This window comes from Ceratotherium simum, chromosome X (genome assembly GCF_057802395.1).
Source record: "Ceratotherium simum simum isolate JZ-2026a chromosome X, ASM5780239v1, whole genome shotgun sequence".
In the NCBI taxonomy this organism is placed as follows: Eukaryota; Metazoa; Chordata; class Mammalia; order Perissodactyla; family Rhinocerotidae; genus Ceratotherium; species Ceratotherium simum.
In genome coordinates, this window is record NC_141940.1 from 116,566,549 (window position 1) to 116,581,536 (window position 14,988).

A 14,988-nucleotide genomic window follows, 5' to 3' on the forward strand; every position below is an offset into this window, starting at 1 on the left:
TTACTCAGGTCTCTTCTGGCCCCATAAAATTCTCTGAGGTTCCATTTTGTTCTACTTGCCCTGCTGAAAGTGTCTGTACTTTTTCTTTCTAATGGAGATGGCTAACAGTAGGGCATAAACTAAATCAAGGAGCAGCTGTCTTAGGGAAAATTTGTTGCTGTAAAGGTATTAGCCATTAACAACAGGTACCTACTTAAATATGTTACATTCAATTTTATGTTTGAGTTTCCTAAGTGAAATGAAAAAATTTCTCTGGAAGGCTTGAGTTTGAGTCTTAACTCTACCACTTACTAGCCCCATGACCTTAACCTTTCTTAGTTTTCTCATCTGTAAAATGGGGAAACCAATTCCAAGTCCTTTCTATATTGGTGGTTCCTGGAATATACTCGAAAGCAACTTGTAGGTTGTAATGAGCCATGCAAGTGTAAGGAATGACTGGGTGCGAGGCGTAGTAAATAGGACAGAGGCACTGAGCCAGTTTCAGGATGATTCATTAGAGGCCATGTGGCTTCCTAACACCACCCTACAAGCAGCAGGGATCATTGTTCTAGCTCTGTGCATTAGTTTGTCCACAGGAATGTCTGTTACACGCGTTGCAAGGCCTGGCACTGAAAAGAGAAATTGGAAGCTGATAACTATATCAGTCAGGGAAGCAGAACCACTATGAGTATTATGGAAGAAGAAATTTATTATAAGAACTAGATCTTGGCGGTGGAGGAGGATCTGGGGAAGCAAGCATTGGACAATGGGAGCTGGGAGCTGAAGGGTCAGGGGAAGGTCATTAGCCAGCCCTGGCATTGTGAACGAGTCAGAGCTTCTGAGGAAACCCTGGGGATCAGCACGTCCAGTGGCTGTAGTAGGACCAAGAAGGGGAGTTGGTAGAGTTGACACGGAAAGCTGTTGGCTCTTTGTGGCCACTGCCTCTGTAATCTTGCAGAGAAGCATAAGGTAGTGGGCCTGGGATTGCTGTTGGTCAACAGGGGCTGGAGAGCTGGAGGTGGAGGTGAGGAGAGTGAGGACCAGCCTGAACCTGCTGACATCTCTGCATCTGTGTCTCACCACCTCTAAACAACTATGATCTCAGAGCGTAAGGGGTGTTGCTTCCTTCTACCTCCCAAATCTTGTACAAAGCTCACCTTTGGCCTACTCTAACTCAGAACCATACAGGAAAGGAGATTCTGGAAAACTTAATTCCCAAGTTGACGATAGAACAATCCAGCATGATATCTGACAACATTTCTGAAGTACCTACTGACTGAATAAGGAGTTATCTTCTTATCCAAGGGGGCCAAGTCATCCATCTCTAAAAGAGAGAGAAAGCAGCAGTATATTTAAAGAATAAGACATATTCAATCCCCGGAATAATAAATTGTAGTCATTTAAACATCTTGAGAATGCACATACATATGTAAAAAGTATGGATAAGGCCTTATTTGTGTAGGTGTACACACATAAACAGTCACAAAATACAAGCAATCTCCAGATGTAACCAATAGAAGGTCACAGGACTCTCATTTATACAAGATGTGCTAGCAGGATTTGGAATGCAGGGAGCATCACTCCATGGTAATAGAAGTGGGAGCAGCTCTGCATGTGGGTCCTGGAGAGTGTTTACTCAGTGTGTAAACAGTGGGTAAGGCAGAAAGGGTAAAAAATATGCTGTGCATATACACTCGAGCCTCAGTATTTGTGGATTCATATTTTTGAATTCACCTACTTGCTAAAGCTTATTTACAAACCCCAAATCAATACTCATGGCACTTTCGCGGTCATTCTCGGACATGCAGAGAGAAGCAAAAAATTTTAGTCACCCCACGCACATGCTCCCAGCTGAGGTCGAAAAAGGTGACGCTTTGCCTTCTTGTTTCAGTTCTCAAGCTATAAACAAGTGTCCTTTCCGTGGTCTGTTTGGTACCACAATTTTGTGCCCTGTGTTGGCAATTTCGTGGTTTAAAATGGCCCCCCAAGCATAATGCAGAAGTGCTGTTTAATGTTTCTAAGTGCAAGAAGGCTGCAATGCGTCATAAGGAGAAAATTAGTGTGTTTGATAAGCTTTCTTCAGGCATGAGTTACAGTGCCGTTGGCCATGAGTTTGATGTTAATGAATCAACAGCATATACTAAATAAGGTGTCTTTAAACAGAAACACACATAAAACAAGGTTATGTATTGATCGGTTGATGAAAATGTTGTGACTAGAGGCTCTCAGGAACCTAACTCTGTATTTCCTCCAGGAGCAATGCTTCAGTATTCCCTAATCAGTATTCAAGTATTCATGGTGACTTTACAGATTATAACTACTGCGAATAACAAGAAGCAACTGTACATCCTAAAAGGAAGGATGGATAACTTTCTGTCTCTTAGAAAAGCATAGATATAATGAGAAAAGGCAGATCTCAATCTGTTGTCATTTGGTTGATGTCTGAAATTACATTCTTAGTGGAGTGCTTTGCCAGCCCATTGCAATGTACATATACCTGGAGTGATTGCCCTTTAAACCTTATCAGCCAATTACACTTTAGTATGAGTGAACCTCAGTAATTTTCCTGAGATCAAGTTATTATTGGGATTGAGGAATAAGAAGAGAGTTTGAATTTGGCCAGTTAAAGCAGGTGGAGAGAAGATTCCACATAAATGGGGAGCAGTTGAATCAAAAGGAACTGGGGGTCCACAGACAAGGTCGCTTTTGAATTTCGTATCTTAGCTTTATTGGTGAAGATCAACTTCTCCCCTATCCACCAACAGATTGTAAACTCCTTAAGAAGCAGGTATTAAAAGGTCTTGAATATTTGAAACTTTCCTACATATTGCTGTTTTTAAAAAAATTATCTTTGAGCCAATATTTGCGTACATGATCTGCATAGTATCCAAATATTTGGCACTCTCTTGCTCTAGGTCAGCCCTCTCCGATGTCTGAAAAGAACCTATTTGGGATTGTATATACAGGAATAGCCATTAAAAAGAACGTGCTTCAGATACCAAATGTATCATGTTCTGCTCTTCACAGAAGAACATTGAGGAAAAGAGAGAAGAAATATCAGATTCGGGACTGTTTTCTCTCTTTCTTCCTTCCCCATATCCCTCCCCCCATTCTTTCCTTCAGACAATAGTATTTCAAATCTTCCAATATGCCATATGCTCATTTATCTCTGGGTCTTGCAAAGCTGGCCCCTCATCACTGACACCTGCTTTCCTACACCCTGGTCAACCTCTTAGCTGCTCTTCATCCTTCAGGTCTTAGACGTCCTTTCATTCAGACTTCCTAGATTCCTAGGTCTTCATTAGGTGTGGCACTTCTCATATAATATCTTCACATGGCACCGTGAGTTTCTTGTGTAATAGCACTTCTCACATGGGATTAAAATGTTCTGCTTGCTCTCCAAATTCCTTACTGGGCTAAAGTCTTAATGAAGATGTGGGAAAGATTTGTCTTGCCTACCACTGTAGACAGTAGTCACATGGCAGGCATGGCGTACATTTTGGTTGAAGAGATAAATAGCTAGCATGTCTCTTCAAATTTTGAGTCAGAACTAAAAGAAAGATTTCATATGAGCTTTTCTAGCCCCCTGAGGAGACCCTCTGAATATTATTAACTGTTCCCATACCTTGAGTCTGTGCATGTTCATTTAAACATTATAGCTGTATTTAGTAGTCAGCTATAGCTTTGTAACAAATGATCGCAAAATCTTAGTGGCACACTAACTGGAATTTATTTTGCTCACGGGTCAGCTGGGGAAGCTCTGTTTTATGCTTTCATTCTGAGAGTTGGCTGGGGTAGATTTCTCTTTATGGTTTATTTTGGGACCCAAGTTAAATGTTTAGCAGTTATGCAGGAGAACTCAGCTCATGGCAATGGCAAAGGCATGCTCAACCATGTAAGCACATTTCAAGCCTCTGCTTGTGTCATGTGTGCTAACATCCTATTGGTTAAAACAAAGTTGGGGGAGGCTGTAGAATGGGAACTATTCTGTCCCTCTGGGCAAATGTTGACAAGTTCCTCTCTTTAGGAGGAAGGGCATAGAAAAGGTTTTCAGGCTAATAATTTTGCTTTAGGTCTTGGGAGAGCACCTAAGAAGACATCAGATGTTAGGAATTGGGGGTCCTTATCCTATCTGGAAATGTTCAGGACATCTCCTCTCTGAGTAAGTAAAATCTCCCTAAACAATGCAGCTTCCAAAGAGATAGAGGCATTAAAACACAAAAACAATGAGGGACTGCTTTAGATTGAGAGCATCCTCTGCAAATATCTCATCAAACCATTTAATTCTAGTGATGACTGACATTTTACAAAGATAAACAGAAGGTCTTCCCATAGCCATGGTGAGGCCAACAGTAGGGCTTTGCAAAGGTTTTTGAGATTGCTGGGGAGACAAATGGCATTAATGTCCACTAGTAAGATTTTCTTCTATGGATTTTATTGTTTAATTGTTACATTTAAATCTTTAATCCATTTGGAATTTAGTTTTGGATGTGGTGTGAACTAGAGATTCAACATTTTTCTTCAACATGTATAGACAGATGTGACAGTACCATTTACCAAATAAACTATTCTTTTCTTATTGAATTTTAATACTGCCTTTGTCCTATCTTATATTTTCGTATGTTTACTGGAATCTATTTCTAGGATTGCTATTCCACTCCTCTGCTTTATTTGCACATTTCTATGCCAATACTATATTATTTTGACTATAGTGGTGTTATACTACGTTTAATATCTAAGATAAACCCTCCCACATATACTCTAATCTTTTTAATAATTTTCTTGGGTGTTTAGACTTAGACAGACTTTAATATATATGTACTTAAAAATTCCCATTCGGATTATAATTAATATTTCACTGAATTATATATTGATTTTAGGAGAATGACTTCTTGTGATAGCAAGTCTTTCCACTAAATAATATGTATGTCTTTCTATTTGTTCAGATATTGTTTTATACCCTCAACAAGTGTTGGAAAAGACCAAGGTATGATTTAGGACAGAGAAGGCCAGTATGGCTGGAATAGAGAACCAGGGTGGAAAGGAGAAGATTACCAATCATAACCTGGCAGTCATTCTCCCTCTTCAACATGACTTTATTGAAGATTTATTATGTGTTGATATTAACCTTAATTTCTCAGAGGATTTTTTTATTTTTTATTTTTCTTATTCTCAGGTTCTTGAGGAAGCCATTTTGTGTATTTCTCACTGCAAAAGAACTCTTATTTTCATAACTTGTTAAAGCACTTGTTAAAAATTATCACTGGATAGAGACTGAAAGCAGAATGGTGGCTGCCAGGGGCTGAGGGGAGGGGGGAATGGGGAGTTAGTGTTTAATGGATACGGAGTTTCAGTTTGGGAAGAAGAAAAAGGTTCGCTCAGAGAGGACGTGGAAGATCTGTGCCCTTTCCCCATACCTTGCCCTCTGCATCTCTTACATCTGGCTGTTCCTGAGTTATGTCCTTTTATAATAAACCAGTAATCGAGTAAATAAAATGTTTCTCTGAGTCTTGTGAGTTGCTGTAGCAAATTAGCTGAACCCAAGGAGGGGGTCATGGGAACCTCTGACCAGTTGGTCAGAAGTACAGGTGACAACTTGGACTTGTGATTGCCATCCTGAGTTGGAGGGGGTCGTTGGAACCTCCAATCTATAACCAGTTGGTCAGAAGCACAGGTGATAACCTGGGTTTGTGACTGGTGCCTGATGTTGGGGTGACAGTCTTGCAGCACTGAACCCTTAACCTGTGGGATATGATGCCATCTCTGGGGAGATAGTGTCAGAATTGAGTTGAATTGTAGGACACCCAGCTGGTGTCTAGAGAATTGCTTGTTGGTGTGGGGGAAATCCCCCCCCCCAACATTGAAATTGTGTGTCAGAACTCCTTTAGTGTCATATCTAAAAAATCATTCCTAAGGCCAATGTCAAGAAGCTTTTTCCCTATGTTTTTTTCCAGGAGTTTTATGGTTTCAGGTCTTATGTTTAAGTCTTTAATCCATTTTAAGTTGATTTTTGTATATGGTGTAAGATAAGGGTACCATTTCATTCTTTTGCATGTGGATATCCAGTTTTTCCAATACCATTTATTGAAGACACTATTTTTTCTCCTATGTGTTCTTAGTACCCTTGTCTAAAATTAGTTGACCATATATGCATGCATTTATTTCTGGGCTCTCTATTCTATTCCACTGGTCAATGTGTTTGTTTTTATGCCTGTACCATACTGTTCTGATTACTATAGCTTTGCAATATATTTTGAAATGAGAAAGTGTGATGCCTCCAGCTTCGTTCTTCTTTCTCAAGATTGCTTTGGCTATTAGGGGTCTTTTGTGGTTCCATATGAATCTTAGGATTGTTTTTTCATTTCTATGAAAAATGCCACTGGGATTTGGATAGAGATTGCATTGAATCTGTAGATTGCTTTGGGTAATAGGGACATTTTAACAATATTAATTTTTCCCATCCATGAACACAAGATATCTTTCCATTTATTTGTGTCTGCTTTAATTTCTTTCATCATCATTTTATAGTTTTCAGTGTACAAGTCTTTCATCTCCTTGGTTAAGTTTATTCCAAAGTATTTTATTCTTTTTGGTGCTATTGTAAATGGGATTGATTTCTCAATTTCTTTTTTGGATAATTAATTGCTAGTATAGAGAAATGCAACTGATTTTGTATCCTGCAGTTTTACTGAGTTCATTCATTAGTTCTCACAGTTTTTTTGTGGAGTTTTGACCATTTTTGTTTGAGATACTGCTAGCATTGAGGAAAGAACATGTGCTATGAGTTAGAAAGTACTGAGTTTGAATCCTACTTTCAATTTACATGTGATTCTAGGACCTTGAGTCAGTCAATTAACCTCTCTAAGTCTTGGTGTCATCATTCATGATATGGGGTTGCTCTTCCCACCTACCTTTCTATTACATAGTGTTGCACTGATGATTACATCAAATAGTGAAATTGAAACATCAAACGAGTGCCTGCCATTTCTAAAGTATGCAATGTGATCAGTAAATGATATTCCCTTGTCCCTTCCTGTTCAACCTCACCTAGACCTGACTTCCCCTAAAGACTTGGACCATTAATTTATCTCTCCTCCTTCTCCTCGTTTCCAATTCAGCTCCCACCAAAAATGCATTTTCTTTAGTGCAACTGATCTTAATCACTTATTTGTTAAAAGTAATCTGGACTAAACCAATGCACAGTAAGGGGAAAATGACACCTCATTTGCTAAAGTGCTTGTTATGGTTGTTGCATATTAAAATTAGATGCTTGTTAGCCTGACTATATCTGTAATTAAGTAATTTCAGGTGTAATTCAGAGGAGATATTTTGGGGACATTATGGCAATGGAAAAATCAATTATCGCTCATTTTGGGAGTTTTATCTTCTGCTTAAATTTTTTAATTAAAGATTTTAGGGTATAATTCCTTTGATAGTTGGTTTACATACCATAGATCATGCTGTTAGAACTGCAGAGTGGGTGGTTACTGCAGGGTTAGTAAATAATAATGGATGGATAGAAAAACATACCTAAAAACATTGGGTAGCTGGATATTTGATGGGAAGAGGAAGCCAGAAGCAAGTTCACGGAAAGAGGGAAACAGGTCTTGTATGAGAAGTTTCAGAAGAATATGAGAAGAGTGAGGAGGACAGAGGAGGCCCATGGCTGTCTCCATTGATTAGGAAAAGTAAAAACGTTCTGTGAGGATTAGGAGGGAACAAATAATGCAGTTGGGAAGAAAGGACTCATAAACCCTGGCATGGCCTTCACGTCTCCTGTTTATCTTTCTGAGAACAAAAGCACGTGCCTCCTTCAACTTGTTCTTGGTGTCCAGAGCGTCCAGAGATCAACTTCTCAGAGCCGGCCCGGTGGTGCAGCAGTTAAGTGCGTGCGCTCCGCTTCAGCAGACCGGGCTTCACAGGTTCAGATCCCAGGCATGCACTGACGCACTGCTTCTCAGGCCATGCTGTGGCGGCGTCCCATATAAAGGAGAGGAAAATGGACAAGAATGTTAGCCCAGGCCCAGTCTTCCTCAGCAAAAAGAGAAAGACTGGCATCAGATGTTAGCTTTTTTTTCACCAGAAAAAAAAAGAAGTCTTTTCTCATGATACTGTCAGCTCAAGTGGTAACGGGTCTATATTTTGGAGAGGAGATTTTCCAATTTTCACAGTACTGGGAATCTCTTTTTATCTGTACCCAGAAAGCCAGCTAAAAGGTGAAGATGGATAAAATTAAACATTTAGCAGGTTCTTTTCAGTTGCTGAGCAATGAGAGAAGTGCTTTTCTTAGAATCAACCATAATTCAAAATGGAACAATTATATAAAGTGTTTCCAGGAAAATGATGCTATATAGGTGGTCTTGTCGTTGCCAGACTTTATCATTCTCATTATATAAACATGCAAAATAGCAGTAAGCAAAGGGGCAAATGTGAATTAGAAGAAAGTGTTTTTGCTTGCACAGTGGGCCCTTTCCTCTTGATGGAATTTACTGCAAGCAGATCTCTCTGATTGAAAACAATGCAAATCTACTGCTCCTTGGTTGTCAATTCAGTGATGACTCAAAGTCACCCTTGACAACTTGATCTCTCAAAATAGTTGGTGACCACAGAGCTCCTATCCGTGGGCCTCTCCATATATACTTTCATTTTCTAAGTTTTGATAATAAGAAGAATCTAGAGCCAGTGATTTTTACGGTTTCAAGAACAATCATATCTTTAGCTTTGTGCTTTATAATCCTGCTGTGAACAATTTTTTCTTCAATGATATGGCATTTTACTATTATTATTATTATTTTTAGTATTTACTTCCAGTAATGGTTACAAAAAAAAAATTTGTCCCAAAGTACTAGAAGGGAAAAAAGGAAGGCATGGGACAAATTCTGAATGTAAAAAGAAAGTTATAGGTTTGTTGAAGAAGAATCCTGAGGAAAGAGTTTCAAACATGGTCAAGTTAGCTAAGATTAAAATAAATTTAAGTGAATAAGTTTTAATATCAGAAGTAAGCTGGTATAAAAATTAGAATTTGGTTTTCTCTTTCTTTCTTTTTTTTTTTGTGAGGAGATCAGCCCTGTGCCAACATCTGCCAATCCTCCTCCTTTTTTTGCTGAGGAAGACTGGCCCTGGGCTAACATCCGTGCCCATCCCCCTCCACCCCATATGGTACACCACCACAGCATGGCCCGCCAAGCAGTGTCGGTGTGTGCTGGGGATCCGAACTGGCAAACCCCGGGCTGCCGCAGCGGAGTGCAAGCACCCAACTGCTTGTGCCACTGGGCTGGCCCGGTTTTCTCTTTCTTAAAAGGATCATTTTCCTGGACTTTTAGTCTGCTCTTGATAAAGAAATTATAAAAGATGTTCTTTACTTTTGAGTGAGTCTCACTTTGGTTAAATGGATAACTAAGCATTGCTTCACAGAGACCATTGTTTCATGGTGACATGATATCAGCAAACACTTGATCTCATTTGACCAAGTGTTTTAAAATCTTTTGATATTTTCTAAAAGCTCCCCAAAATTCATATCCTAAATGAAGTCTTTCTTTGGACTTAAAAAAAAATTCTCTGAGAATTTTCAGAGGGCCCCTGGGACTTCTTACAGAAACTTCTTCTCTCTTCCTATAAAGAGGGAGATACTAAACTAATTAGGCTTGTTTAGTATGCTAAATAGCATGGGAAGCATTGTCAAGTATGATGATAAACATTCTTAGGTTGTATTGCATAGACAAATATTATTCTCTATCTTAACCCTGCTACCTTGCTTCCAGCACCACAGGAGAAAAAGACCATGACTGCATTATATTACCTAATTTGGTTTACAGATGGGTCTTACTTAAATGATAAGCAAAGACATTATAAGCTGGGTATGCCGTCCAGCCTCTAGAATGCCTGCTACTTTCTATTAACTCTGTTAGCCCAGTAAAAGATTTCCTTCTGTAGGCTCAAGAAATTGCCACAGAGGAAGAGAGACAAAGGTGGCAATAAAAGGGGGAAAATAATACTTTTGGGTACTTTCTCCCACAGTGGCTCATAAAGCCTATACTCGTTGTGCTATATGCCCAAAATACAATCTAGGGAAACTATTTCATGAGTCACAAGGCCACTTTCACCTTCCTAAGAGACTCTTTGAGGTATGGCAACTGGACTTTGCTCAAATGCCACCATCTCAAGGGTAAATATATCTTGTAATGATCTGTATGTTCTCACATTGGGTTGAGGTCTTTTCTTGCAGAAGAGCGACGGCTTCAGGTAAATTATTATTGGGAAGGATAATTTCTGTTTGAGGAATTCTTACCGAGTTATACAGTGACTGGGGAACTCATTTCACTGGACAAATAATTAAATCTATTTGTGACATTTGGCCAATAATGCGACATTTTAACTAATGGCACAATCAAAACTCAACTGGCAAAACTTTCAGAAGCGTTTACTCTATCATGGCCAAAAGGTCTTCCACTAGTGCTCCTCAATCTTAGATCTATACTCTTTGGTAAACATCGGCTGTCCCCTTTCAAGGTAATAGCATGATGGCCTATGCAATTAGATGAAGGAATGTATGAACTAACTTTGCTTAAAGGAGATATCTTAATTATTGTCAAGATCTCATTGAGACACTTAAAAAAAAAAAAAAAAGAGAGAGGTTGGTAGCTGATTCTTTTCACAGTGAGCTCCCAGGAGACGAAGACCTTTAAGATCATGAGCTACAACCTGGAGATTTTGTTGGAAAAAACATTAGATAAAAAAGCTCTTTGCAGCCCTGTTGGAAACGACCATACCAGGTACTTTTAATCAGTTCATGCACTGTAGAATCAAAAGGCATAGACTCATGGATTCACATTTCTCATTTTTTAAAAAAAGGCTTCTCCAACTGAGTGGGTTTCAGTTCCTATTTCTAATACCCAACTTCAATTGACCAATGCAAATATCTCTGAGCCAGGATGAGTTTCCCCCATGTTTACATGTTATTAAACTTTGTTTTATTTTCTCCTGCTAACCTGACTGCTTAATTATTTGACCAGCCATAAGAACTTTAAGGGAAAGGGCGGAGGGGGATTCTTCCTCTTCCCTTACTGTTTATAGATTGGTTATGGATTATTTGCTTTGACAGCCCATTGTGGATCTATACTTAGGAATCCAGCTTGGTGGAGGCTCCATCATCTTGTAGCTGTACTATCTAAAGGAATCTGACTCTTTGATTGTCACAGTAGGTGGAGAAAGTGCTGGAAAGTCTCAAACATGCAATTAAATGCTTCAGTTTGAAAGTGACTCGTGTGATTTATGCTCCTGGCCCATGATTACAACTACTCTTACGACTTTGACTAACTGTGCCCAGAAGGAGAGAACTAGATTTATGTAAGCACCAGAACTGTTTACTACAGTGTTGCTTTCAATAGAGACACAATGGCAACGCTTTCATGTCTAGATGACAAAGCATGACAGGCTGAGGTAGGGAGCATATTCTCCACTTCTGCATATAATGGCTTCCATGCATTGAGGGCCCCAGAAAACCCAGCTTAGCTATGTATTCTGGAGAGTTTTAAACTTTGGATGTCCATGCAACATACCTCCAGGAATTCCCAGGAATACTTGAGCTAGGCATTGAAAGGAAGAGGATGAAGGTCTTATCTTGACTGCTAGAAGCAAGAATCAGAGAGAATTGAGAATTATTATTACTGATGTGAGCACATTTGCATCACAAGCAAGTAAAACTCAGGCAAACAAACACCTGTTACGTTCAGATCATTGCAAGTCATCTGGGTGCCAGTGTTTCCTTTGGCTCACATTTCTCTCATCTTGTCCTAGGAACAAATGTTATATCAGAGCTACCTTTGAAGTCACCAGGGTGTGTGTGCAATCCTTGAAAGTTTTAAGGGGCTAATTTGAAGGGATGCTGGGAATTCATTGTGAAATCAGGACTCCTTTATCTGGTTCATTTTCTTTTTTTCAAGAATCCTCTGACATTCTAGCAATTGTGATACTCCTTCCTTTAGACATTCTTAGAATTGGACATAAGTTATAAAGTGTATTCTAGCACCAGGCTCCTGCCATCAAAATCTCCTGTGGGAAATATTTATTTGGCTTTTCTCTGGGTGTACTGCTGTAAAAGTCTCATTCATCAGTTCTCTCCCTGCCTCTGTTCTCTCCCTGCCTCTTTGGCAACTAGCTCCTGGGCAAGAGTATAAGCTATGCTCACGTGTGAGCCAACTCAGAACATAGACAGTAATATGGATTCCTCAGTATTGATGACCTCACAGGAGTCTTCTGCAGCTTAACCCCCTAGAGTCATCCCAATACAGGCCAGCTCCTCCTTCTCTTTCCCTTCCTACAGACTCTGGGATTCTTTTTTATTGCTGCCACAGCATAGTTTACATTGAGAAGAGGTCTGCTGGGTGGCATGCTGTCTCTCAGATCTCTTCCAGGAAAACACAATAATGTAACTGCCACCTAAATGATATATAGGAAATCACTTTGGGAAAAGAGACCAGGGATAAAGAAAATAGTAAATATTGGGAAGTTTCAAGAATTGATGTTATATCAGTCAGTTTTTATTCAGAGAAACAAAACTTTTAGGAGATTATATATATATATAAAATACATAAATGTATATATACATGTACGCAAAATCTCCTACTATATATATATGTATAACATATATATATTTAACATAAATATATATTTAACATAAACATATATATGTATAACATATATATATTTAAGAGATTTATTATAGATTTGACTTGACACGGTCATGGGAGCTGGTTAAGCAGTCTCTGTAAGGCTCCTGTTTTTACCTCTGATGCTGAAGCTTGCAGTCTGCAGGGCAAGCATTCAGGAAGGGAGAATGGAGGTAAGTTTGGGGAGACCACAAGCAGGTTGGAACCCAGAAGCTTGAGCTGGAACCTCATGAGGAGAGATGGAAACCCATGTCAGTTCTTACAGTTCTTGCTTGGTGGTGTGAGTATCCTGCAGAGGCCAGAGCCCTTCATCATGGAGCTACACACACACACTTGGCCCAGAATTCAGAGAGGCTGAAAGAGGATCTAGGGGAAGGTGTAGCACTTGCAGCCAATGAAGTGAGTTAGCTGGTCAGAGACAACGTGTGTGACCTACAAAATGGTTATTGTTTCTCTTCTGCCCTCCAACTCTCCCAAGAGTTTGTCTCATAGCCTACCTTAACCAGAAACATGCAGGAAAGGGAAGTCTGGAAATATAGTTTAGCCTAGCCAGGTTGACACATTACAATGCCACCACAAATGAATTCCCTGATATGAAATCTCTGGCTTTATTGATGAAAGGCACCAGAAGCAACCATGCCCTCAGGCTTTCTTTTATTCCCCCTGGAAGACCTCAGAAAACATCCTTGAGCTTCTGGATCACCTAGGCTTTTTCCTTTATAGGACTGTACTCGCAAGCCTGAAAGGATGGTTAGAACTGCACAATAGGGCTTCCTATACCTAGAACTGATGACTCCCTTCTAGTTGACCCTCTGCGGCACATAAGGAAGACCATCTTTAGTTCAGATTAGTTCAACTAACATCTATTGAGCTCAATTGTGTGCCAGGCACTGTGCTGGGTGCCAGAGGAGACAATGATGAACCAGGCCCTTGAGGAACTTATTGTCTAGTGGGAAAGATAGACACATAAATAGAAACAGTCACGCAATATGGTCAATGCCAAGATAAAGGAATGCAGGGTGGGCTATGGGAATGTGGAGAAGGAGCAATCCAGGCCTTGAGTTGTGGATCTTAAAGGATGAGTAGGAGTTAGCTAAGCAAAGAAGAGAGCAAAGTGCATAGCATGCAGAGAGATGTCATAAGCAAAGGCTCTGTGGTTTGAAGCAATAGGTATAAGATGGAAATTCTTAGAAATTAAAATATTATAAGAGTATAAAGTAACAGTGAGTGACAGAAGATGAAGCCAGGTCATAGGAAGTACATCTGCTATACTAAGGAACTTGAACTTTATTCTTTGGGGACACTAAAAGGTTATACCTACATCAGTTAGTGATATGTTCAATAGAAAATCCTACTATAGTAGTGTCAACAGAAAAGGAGTTTATTGGTTTTCTGCAACAAAAAGCCTGGAGGTGGGAAACCTGGGTTTGGTATGGCAACAAAACCATGTGATCCATGATTTGGGCTCTTTCTATTTCCCTGCTCTGAAATCCTTAGTGTCATCCTCATTGTCCTAGGATGGCTATTGCTACAACTCTAGGGTTTATATCCATGTTCATATTCATATCCCGATGGCTTCTGGCTATACCTCATTGACCAGGACTTTGTCACATGTCCTCACCTAGCTGCTGGGGCGCTTGCACATGGGATATCTCTGACTCCTAATGCTTACCTATGCTTTTTCTCTTGCTGTGCCATAGCCTTTACCTTGAAGTAAAAGCCTTATGTGACTCTTCTGTGGTGTTTGGTGAGTCCTTTCAAGTATCTGAAGCTGGGGAATATTTGCAAAATCTGAAGTCCTTACCATAGCTCAGAAAGCCTTCATGATCCGGCCACCTGTTACCTCTCTGACTCCATCTCCTTCTACTTCATATCCCTTTCTCATTCTGCTCCAGTAATCTCAGCCACTCTTATTGTACTGAAACATATCCAGCACGCTCCAGACTCATGACTTGGCATTTCCTGTTTCCTCTGTCCAGAACTCTCTCCTTTAGATATCTATAGGGCTCCATTCCACCCTTCTGGAAAGCCAAAAAGACTTCCAGACTGCAACTTCTAAAATGTAACCTTGTCTCTGTTTCGTTTTACTTCTTTGCCTTTTTTCTCCTGTCTCCCTAGACTAGAATATAAATTGCACAAGAGAAGAGATTTTGCCTACATCTAGAGCAGTGCCTGGCACATAAGAGATGCACAATAAGTGATTGTGAAGGGGTAGCCAAACAAATGAAGAGGGAGGTGCAGGTTCAGCTGAGGAAGCAGGAGCAAACAGCCCTTTTGTTACCTGGGAAAGACTTCAAGAGAAAATCAGGATATCAGGAGCTACCAGAGTTGGGTAAAAAGG

The 14,988-nt window shown here is 39.8% G+C and overlaps 1 long non-coding RNA gene across 1 annotated transcript; it reads right to left on the minus strand.

Annotated features, from left to right (window-relative positions):
- Positions 1–7,357: 7,357 nt before the first annotated feature.
- On the minus strand, positions 7,358–11,602 carry LOC147912011 (uncharacterized). The gene is made up of 2 exons (XR_015550574.1): positions 11,538–11,602; positions 7,358–7,946 (listed from the first exon to the last, which is right to left on the minus strand). It is a non-coding gene; the product is annotated as an uncharacterized LOC147912011 (long non-coding RNA).
- Between the last annotated feature and the right edge of the window lie 3,386 nt (positions 11,603–14,988).